The sequence below is a fragment of the Thalia democratica genome, unplaced genomic scaffold (assembly GCF_965202585.1).
Source record: "Thalia democratica unplaced genomic scaffold, ktThaDemo2.hap1.1 HAP1_SCAFFOLD_912, whole genome shotgun sequence".
In the NCBI taxonomy this organism is placed as follows: domain Eukaryota; kingdom Metazoa; phylum Chordata; class Thaliacea; order Salpida; family Salpidae; genus Thalia; species Thalia democratica.
Window position 1 is genome coordinate 15,001 of NW_028139859.1, and position 10,000 is coordinate 25,000.

At 30.4% G+C, this 10,000-nt stretch overlaps 4 non-coding genes across 4 annotated transcripts in view; all 4 read left to right on the plus strand.

Moving 5' to 3' along the window:
• Positions 1-1,053: 1,053 nt before the first annotated feature.
• On the plus strand, positions 1,054-1,172 carry LOC145847433 (5S ribosomal RNA). The gene has a single exon (XR_014371292.1). It is a non-coding gene; the product is annotated as a 5S ribosomal RNA (ribosomal RNA).
• A 3,400-nt stretch (positions 1,173-4,572) lies between these two features.
• On the plus strand, positions 4,573-4,691 carry LOC145847434 (5S ribosomal RNA). Its single transcript, XR_014371293.1, has one exon. It is a non-coding gene; the product is annotated as a 5S ribosomal RNA (ribosomal RNA).
• A 3,290-nt stretch (positions 4,692-7,981) lies between these two features.
• Positions 7,982-9,789, plus strand: LOC145847428 (small subunit ribosomal RNA). Its single transcript, XR_014371287.1, has one exon. It is a non-coding gene; the product is annotated as a small subunit ribosomal RNA (ribosomal RNA).
• Positions 9,790-9,971: 182 nt separating this feature from the next.
• Positions 9,972-10,000, plus strand: part of LOC145847420 (5.8S ribosomal RNA) — a 153-nt gene continuing 124 nt past the window's right edge. Inside the window, exon 1 of the ribosomal RNA XR_014371280.1 lies at positions 9,972-10,000. This exon is cut by the window's right edge and continues 124 nt beyond it. This is a non-coding gene — a ribosomal RNA (5.8S ribosomal RNA).

A 10,000-nucleotide genomic window follows, 5' to 3' on the forward strand; every position in this document is an offset into this window, starting at 1 on the left:
TGTCGAGTCAGAATTCCGAAAATCGAAAATTCCCGAAATTTCTGTACTTAAGAGGCGGGGCGCCCACTATCGACAAAAGTGTGCCAAAACCCACAAACGTTGTGTTACGCGCGCTAAGATAAATACAAGCCTGATTGCTGAAAATGTATTCTATTTGAATAAGGTAAGTATCAACACCAAGGAAGCAATTCCTTTATTATAAACTCATACTCTGACATTGCGCTAATATTGCTCGTGAATTGTTATTTAGTTTAAAAATATAATTTATATTACTTTTATTTTATTTTACTATTTTATATTTTTATTAAAAAATTTCTTGTTTAGTTTCTAAGCAACCACAGTTACGTTTATATGTTTAGTTCTATTGTATTCTATATTTATCGATAATTTAATAAATGTTTTAAAAGACTATTCTGGTTTTCCACGCTCTCTTCAAAAATGTGAGTTCTTTTAATTCTTCCACTTAATTATTCATTTTAAAGTAAACAACTAGTTATACTATACAACTAGTTATATTATTACATTATAATGTATGTGTATTATATACTATCATTTTATAACATAAACATAGTTGAGTTATTAAATTAAACGTCAAATATTTTATTACCTAAAATTAAGTTAATCGTAAAATCTGATGTAGTATGAGATATTCCTTAGAAACTAACTATAAATATTCTTGAAGTAAAACAATACCATCTATAAATAGAACAATGAGAAATAGTAAAACAAACTAAACACAACATGTTTATTTTAACAATATTTTTTATTTAGTTTAATCTAATCTAGTTTACTTAATAAACTTTACTTCTAATTATCATAGTATTTAATATAGAATATAGTTAACAATCTTTTAAACAAAGTCTTAAATAAAGTTACAGGGAGTAATTGTAATTAAAACACCAAAAAAAAAAGGTATTAATAAAAAAAATACTTACATCAAGTTAAAATTTTATAAGGATTAATTTTAAAATATCAAATCGATTGTAAATCAAGTGCAAATAGGTTTTTTAAACAAACCGAAGGGTTTATAAAGGCTTGTAAACGGTTTCAGACGCCTACGACCATACCACACTGAGCACACCCCATCTCGTCCGATCTGGGAAGTTAAGCAGTGTCGGGCGTGGTTAGTACTTAGATGGGTGACCGCTTGGGAATACCACGTGCCGTAGGCTTTTGCTTTTTGAATTCATCTTTTTTGTACTATTTTTCTTTCTGACCTATTTATACTTATTACTCGTTTATTTACATTTTTTTAACGCTTAAAAGAAAAGTAACTTCTAGTTATTAGCAAATAAAAACGTAAGCCAATCAGATAACGTTATTTGCTGTTTAAACCAATTAGAGCGCTAAAAAAGTGGTTTGACCAGTTTGAGATATCGAAAAAATAATTGCACCATCTTGTAGAGTACAATTTTCTGAGTTAAAATTAATACAATTAGTCTTTTATACTAAAACTTAAAAGTTTTTTTGTCCACAAACAAATCACTTGAAAAATCAAACGAAAATAAATTTTGCACTTTTGTATTGTGAGTCATAATAAGTTATTTACTGTTACCAACAGATACTAGCAAAAGCTTCTTAAAGTTTTGTATTAACTTAATGTATTTGTAATAAATTTTACTTAATAGAAACTATTGAATTACGTTTACTTAGTTTACTTTTGTATGTGTATTAAATATATAGCAATTTTGTTTGAACTTAAATAAGGACTATTAAACTATTAAAAGAAAACTATCAAAGTTTACTAACTCAAAAGCTAAATCTTAGTTTTATTGTTATAAACATTTATGTTGTAATTTACTAATAACTAAATGAGTTTATTTCAAACAAAAAGAATTAAATAATGTTATGTTATGTCAAGCCTCCTATATGAGGTATATAGGTATATAAGGTATACAAGCTTATGTTTGAAAGTTATAATAATAAAAATAAAAATAAATATTTAGTTGGTAAAATTTGTATGTTTTAATATGCTTTGAAATTAGAGTTAGTATAGAAGTTTTTTTTTAAGTATAATAAATATAAATATTTAGTTACTAACAATAAACTAAAATACCAATTTTGTAGTTATTACAAAAAAAAAAACAAAAATATTATACAAAAGTTTCATAATTATAAGCTTTGAATAACTTTACTTCATAACTATATTCATGTTTGCATATTTAAATTATAAAAAGTTAGTGTTTTGTGTATTGACTTTATGATTATTTTATTTTAGTAACTGTTAGTTTTATACTTTAATAAAAGAAATATGGTTAACAAGTAAGTTAAAAATGAAAGAAGCATAAAAAAACACACTATTTAACTGCTTATTCAATAGTTTGATTATTTAATTATTTTTCTGTTATATAGTTTAATCGTATTGTATAAAAAATACAGAGGTTTAAAGTAAGTTTGAATAAAAATAAAACAAAACATATAAAAAACAGTTCAAATACATAGTTTTTTTTTTTAATGTTCGCGATGGAGAAAACAATGGAGAAAATTTAATTCTTTAATAATAAGTAGTAATTTAAAAAAAAAATAATACAAATAAAGTTATACAATATATATACAATAGTTTGTCAAACTAGGCAAAAAAGAGTAGGCCACCACTACAATCCAATGTTCCAACTGGAAATTCAATGAGATCGTTACTGTACTTGTGATGAACGTTGATAATCCCAAAGATTGTAAGTCGAAGGCCTTACCCAACCTAACCAGCGCACTGGTTTTCTTACAACTGAATTAATCAACATTTAATATTGAATATAATCATTATTGATAGATAGAGGAATGTTGACAATCAACAACAGATTGTAAGTCAAAGGCATTACTCGACCAAAGTACCCACAACCTAGATTGAACAACATTTATTAGATAGATTTGTTTATTGATAGATAGAGAAATATTGACAATCCACAACAGATTGTAAGTCAAAGGCATTACTCGACCCAAGTACCCACAACCTAGATTGAACAACATTTGTTAGATAGATTTGTTAAATAGATAGATAGTACAGTATAATCTCAAAGAATTTGAAGTTGAACATTGAACAATAGTGGCCACCATTTCAGGCCTGCTGGCAGCTAGATTACAGCCCCCGGCTACGCAGACCTGCAATATTGATGAAAAAAAACAGTATATATATTTCCGAATCTGACTTTGAGTACTTTTTATATATTATTAACAAAGTTTTTTAGGGGTAATATCTGTTTAGTTCTTTAATATATCTTTAAAATAAAACACTAAATTAATAACATAATAATAATAATATTTTGTTTTTAATTCGTTAATAAAGTTATTTAATAATATTATATATTAAATGTATATAATAAGTTTAAGTAATAAAATAAATATAATATAACAAATATATTGTATAATAATAATTTTAAAATTAGTAAAAAATAAATAAACATAGTTGAGTTATCAAATTAAACAAACTAGAACGTCAAGTATTTAATTACTAAAATTAATTTAATTTAAATTCAAATTGACACTGTAATTGACATGTAATTGTAATTGACAAAATTATAAAAATCAACCTATTTATATAGCAAAATATTTCTTTATCTTTGTCGTGGCGTTGGGTCTTTGGTCTTGACAGCTAACTCATAAGCGGAAGGTTGTGAGATCGAGTCCCGCTAGTCGTCACGCAAGACATATACTTGAGAGCCGGAGTTAAATTTCTTTGTCATTTGAATTTGAACGCCTGCTAGACAGGCAATTTTTTTGTTATTTAGTGATTTATTAAAGCAGTTTTGCGTTTTACGTTTTTAGCAGACATGCAGTTTCCACTATGACATTGTTTACGTTAATTAATTGTCTCTCAAAATATATTTATATTATATCACATTAAATGAAAAAATAAGTTAACTATCTTATATTAATTTAAATAACGTTTATATAACCTTTTACTAAATTTTTATAAGTTTAATATTCTTATCAATTATTTTATATATTACTTTTTTAAGGTGTTTAAAACTTTTAGAAGCTGTATGTAATGTCTTTTAGTTTAATAGTTCTGTTAAACTATAAAAAAATATAAACATGGTTGAGTTATCAAATTAAACAAAATAGAACGTCAAGTATATAATTACTAAAATTAATTTAATTAAAAAAAAATCTCAGGTAATCTAAAATGTCAGGAATTATTTAAAAATAAATATAAATTTAAAACTTATTATATTGAAAAGATTGATGAATAATACTCTTGAATGTATGCAATGTTTGTATTTGTAATGCAATAACATAAATGGATAGATCAATGACAAATTGTAAACATATTGTATTATTTTATTTTACGATTTTATTTATTTAATTCAATAATTCAATAAACTTTACTTCTACTTGTCCTGGTCTTAGGTAATTTATAGATAACAATTATTTAAACAAACACTTTTGTACAGTTACAATACAGTTTTAGTACAGTTTGGGAGTAACTGTTGATAAAAAAAAACAAAAAAAAAGGTTAATTCAGGTTAAAATTTTATAAGGAATAATTTTAAAATATCAAATTGATTGTAAATCAAGTGCAAATAGGTTTTTTAAACAAACCGAAGGGTTTATAAAGGCTTGTAAACGCTTTCAAACGCCTACGACCATACCACACTGAGCACACCCCATCTCGTCCGATCTGGGAAGTTAAGCAGTGTCGGGCGTGGTTAGTACTTAGATGGGTGACCGCTTGGGAATACCACGTGCCGTAGGCTTTTGCTTTTTGAATTCATCTTTTTGTACTATTTTTCTTTCTGACCTATTTATACATATTACTCGTTTATTTACATTTCTTTAACGCTTAAAAGAAAAGTAAATTCTAGTTATTAGCAAATAAAAACGTAAGCCAATCAGATAACGTTATTTGCTGTTTAAACCAATTAGAGCGCTAAAAAAGTGGTTTGACCAGTTTGAGATATCGAAAAAATAATGGCACCATCTTGTAGAGTACAATTTTCTGAGTTAAAATTAATACAATTAGTCTTTTATACTAAAACTTAAAAGTTTTTTTGTCCACAAACAAATCACTTGAAAAATCAAACGAAAATAAATTTTGCACTTTTGTATTGTGAGTCATAATAAGTTATTTACTGTTACCAACAGATACTAGCAAAAGCTTTTTAAAGTTTTGTATTAACTTAATGTATTTGTACTTAGTTTAAATTAATAGAGTTTATTTGGTTTACTTTATTATGTGTATTGAATGTGATACAACTAAAACAAAACAAACAAGGAGAGTACTTGAATAGAACCAACACAATTTACAGACCAGTTGTGTACTAAACTTAAAGCAATTCTGAATAGTGAATATGCAGTTATTATTATAAGTTCAAAGTTCACTTTAACTTAATTTAATGTATTTTGTAAATTGGTTTTATTTAATAGATAGTAGTGAATTACTTTATTTAATTTACTTTAGTATGTGTTATATAACTTTATTTAAACAAGAAGCAAAACGGGATTATACTTTCAATAAACTACACAATTTACAGACCAGTTGTGTACTAAATTTAAAGCAATTCTGAATAGTGAATATGCAGTTATTATTATAAGTTCAAAGTTCATTTTTATTTATTTTAATGTATTTTGTAAATTGGTTTTATATAATAGATAGTAGTGAATTACTTTATTTAATTTACTTTAGTATGTGTTGTATAACTTTATTTAAACCAGAAGCAAAACGGGATTATACTTTCAATAAACTACACAATTTACAGACCAGTTGTGTACTAAATAAAAAGCTATTGTGAATAGTGAATATGCAATTGTTATTATAAGTTTATAAGTTCACAGTTTACAAAAGCTTAACAATTTAGTTATTATTTTGTTCATATTTGCATATCTAATTTATGAAAAGTTAGTGTTATGTGTATTGGCTTTTTAATTTCTTTATTTGTAGAACTGCTAGTTTTATATTCTAAAGAAACATGTTTAAATAAATATGTTTAACAAGTAACTTAAAAATGGAAGAAATATATTGTATATATTGAACTATTTATATTTATTCTAGCTATTTGCTTAGTGTATTTATTAATGTGATTATTTTATTTTGTTGTTTGTCTTATAGTTTAATCGTATTGTGTTGAAATATATATAACAAATACAGAGGTTTAAAGTAAGTTTAAATGAAAATAAAATAAGACATATAGTTGAAATTATAAAATTATAAGTTTAAAAAAATAGTTTTTTTTTTTTTTTCTTTGTTTGTTTGATTGTTTGTTTATTATATAATCGCGACGTTTCATTTTATTACTTTTAAGCATACTAAATATAATAATAGGTATAGTTATAGGAAAAATTCTATTAGTTTCTAATGTAATAAAAAAGTTTATTTCCACAAATAAATAAATACCTGAAAAATCAAATGAAAAATAAATTTCGCACTCTTGTATTGTGAGTCATAATAGGTTATTTACTGTTACCAACAGATACTAGCGAAGGCTTTTTAAAGTTCTATGTTAATTCAATGTATTTGTACTTAGTTTTATTAAAATGACAGTATTTTTAGTTAAGTATGTTTATTTAACGTTGTGTAACTCAAGTAAAACCAGAAGCAAATAAGGAGACTACTTTCAATAAACTACACAAATTAAAAATATATTATTATTTATAAATCAATCGTGTTGTGTTTCAAAATACATTTTTCAAATAATGTTTTACAAGTATTTATCAGTTATTTAGTTTTCTTTTTATAGTTTAGCTGTATTGTTTTATTTATTTGTTATTATTTTTATTTAATTGTTTGCTTATTATATTTATCGCCATGTGCTTAAAAAATAAAACAACTATAAAGGTTTAAAAAGTAAGTTTAAATAAAAATAAAATGAAACATATAAAATAAGTTTATGATTTTTTTATTATTATTATTTTTATTTAATTGTTTGCTTATTATATTTATCGCGATGTGCTTAAAAGAATAGAACAAATACAAAGGTTTAAATTGTAAGTTTTAAATAAAATAAAATGTAACATATAAAATAAGCTTATGTTTGATTTTTTTATTTTATTTTTATTTATTTTTATTTAATTGTTTGTTTATTATATTTATCGCGATCTGCTTAAAAAAATAAAACGAGTATTAAGGTTTGAAAAGGTTATTAAATAAAAATAAAATGAAACATATAAAATAAGCTTATGTTTTTATTTTTATTTTTTTTTTTATTATTATTTTTATTCAATTGTTTGTTTATTATATTTATCGCAATGTGCTTAAAACGATAAAACAAATATAAAGATTTAAAAAGTAAGTTTAAATAAAAAATAATACAAATAAAGCTTATTTATAATAAACAAACATATTTAAAACATTATAAAAAGTAGTTTATATATATTATTTTTTATTTATTTCTTTTAAACATATTAAATAAAGTATAAAAAAAGTATTAAAACATTTAAACGTAGCATAAATAAGCTTAAAATATTAAAAAAATTGAAAAGAAACAAAGAAATTTAAAAAAAATCGGGAAAAATCGGCAAAAAAGTTCAACAACAACATTTGAGCATCATACGCGTATGCATTACTTTACACTAGTGAGAGAGACGTGTTTGTGCGTTCGGTCGACTTGGCGAGAAAGCGGGCTTAAAGCATTACTGTTTAGCACCCGAGGCGCGGCTATTGCAGCGGCGGCGAACGTGCTATGTAAACGCATCGGAGCAGCGTATGAAAAACTACAAGCGTCCAGCGGCGGTAGGCTTATAGCTTTGCGAAGTCGTCGAGACGAGTAGCCGACGCAGGCACGGCTCGAGGCGGGTAACTGCAGCAGACAGATGGCGTGTTGCTGCTGACGAGTTAACCGGCAGAAGGCAAACGGTTGGTCGGGAGAAAGAACAGTCAGTTGTATAGCTGCATGCTGCAGTCGACGCGGGCTGGCGCTTTAAACAGCAAAAGGCCGGCGCCGACTTTCAGTAACGTTCGCAAGGCTTTTAAGCCGAGTGATAGAAAAGGTCTGTATTTATACAGTAAAAACGCTCAGTCGAGCAACGGGTTTAAACGCCCTCGGATAGTTATCTGGTTGATCCTGCCAGTAGTCATATGCTTGTCTCAAAGATTAAGCCATGCAAGTGTAAGTACGAGCTCACGTACAGTGAAACTGCGAATGGCTCATTAAATCAGTTATGGTTCATTTGATTGTACGCTTTTACATGGATAACTGTGGCAATTCTAGAGCTAATACATGCGTAAAGCGCCGAACTGACGTGAGGCGCGCATTTATCAGACCAAAACTAACCGGCTTTCGGGTCGTTACAATGGTGACTCTGGATAAGCTTGCGGATCGCACGGCCTAGTGCTGGCGACATCTCATTAAAGCAACTGCCCTATCAACTATCGTCGGTACGGTATCGGCCTACCGAGGTTGTAACGGGTGACGGAGAATCAGGGTTCGATTCCGGAGAGGGAGCCTGAGAAACGGCTACCACATCCAAGGAAGGCAGCAGGCGCGCAAATTACCCATTCCCGGCTCGGGGAGGTAGTGACGAAAAATAACAATGCAGACCTCGTACGAGGTCCTGCAATTGGAATGAGTACACTTTAAACTTTTTAACGAGTATCCATTGGAGGGCAAGTCTGGTGCCAGCAGCCGCGGTAATTCCAGCTCCAAAAGTGTATATTTAAGTTGTTGCGGTTGAAAAGCTCGTAGTTGGATATAGGGACGGCGAGGTTGGTCGGTCGAAAGGCTAGCACTGGCCTCGTTGTTCTTGTTGGTCGGTGCCTTCGCGGTGCTCTTAACTGAGTGTTGCGGTGGTCCGGCAAGTTTACCTTGAAAAAATTAGAGTGTTCAAAGCAGGCTTTACGCTTGTATAATGTTGCATGGAATAATGGAATAGGACCTCGGTTCTATTTTGTTGGTTTTCGGAGCACGAGGTAATGATTAATAGGAACGGACGGGGGCATCCGTACTGTGCCGTTAGAGGTGAAATTCTTGGATCGGCGCAAGACGAACGACTGCGAAAGCATTTGCCAAGAATGTTTTCTTTAATCAAGAGCGAAAGTCAGAGGTTCGAAGACGATCAGATACCGTCCTAGTTCTGACCTTAAACGATGCCGACTAGCGATCGGGCAGTGTCGAACTTAAGAACTGTCCGGCAGCTTCCGGGAAACCAAAGTCTTTGGGTTCCGGGGGAAGTATGGTTGCAAAGCTGAAACTTAAAGGAATTGACGGAAGGGCACCACCAGGAGTGGAGCCTGCGGCTTAATTTGACTCAACACGGGAAATCTCACCCGGCCCGGACACAGCGAGGATTGACAGATTGAGAGCTCTTTCTTGATTCTGTGGGTGGTGGTGCATGGCCGTTCTTAGTTGGTGGAGCGATTTGTCTGGTTAATTCCGATAACGAACGAGACTCTTACTTGCTAAATAGCTGCTCGACCCATTGGGTCGGAGACAACTTCTTAGAGGGACTAGTGGCGTTTAGCCACACGAGATTGAACAATAACAGGTCTGTGATGCCCTTAGATGTTCGGGGCCGCACGCGCGCTACACTGACCGGATCATCGTGTGTTCCCTAGGCCGAAAGGTCCGGGTAATCCGTTGAACCCCGGTCGTGCTAGGGATAGGGACTTGCAATTGTTTCCCTTGAACGAGGAATTCCCAGTAAGCGCGAGTCATTAGCTTGCGTTGATTACGTCCCTGCCCTTTGTACACACCGCCCGTCGCTACTACCGATTGAATGGTTTAGTGAGGTCCTCCGATTGAGCCTGGTACGTGCGGCAACGCACTCGCCGGTGTTCGAAAAGACGATCGAACTTGATCATTTAGAGGAAGTAAAAGTCGTAACAAGGTTTCCGTAGGTGAACCTGCGGAAGGATCATTAACGAATCGAAATTTGATTTCAAGCGACGTCTCTTCTTCGAAGGGACCGAGCCCTGTAACTGTTATAGTTCGGTCGCGTTGCTTCCTGACAGCGGGAGTAATAATTCAGCACGCAAGTGCTGGCGCGGCCGCTTCTTTTTGAACACGATTTTTTGGTTGCATTGAGATTGATTAACACGAGAGATCTCTTAGCGGTGGATCACTCGGCTCGA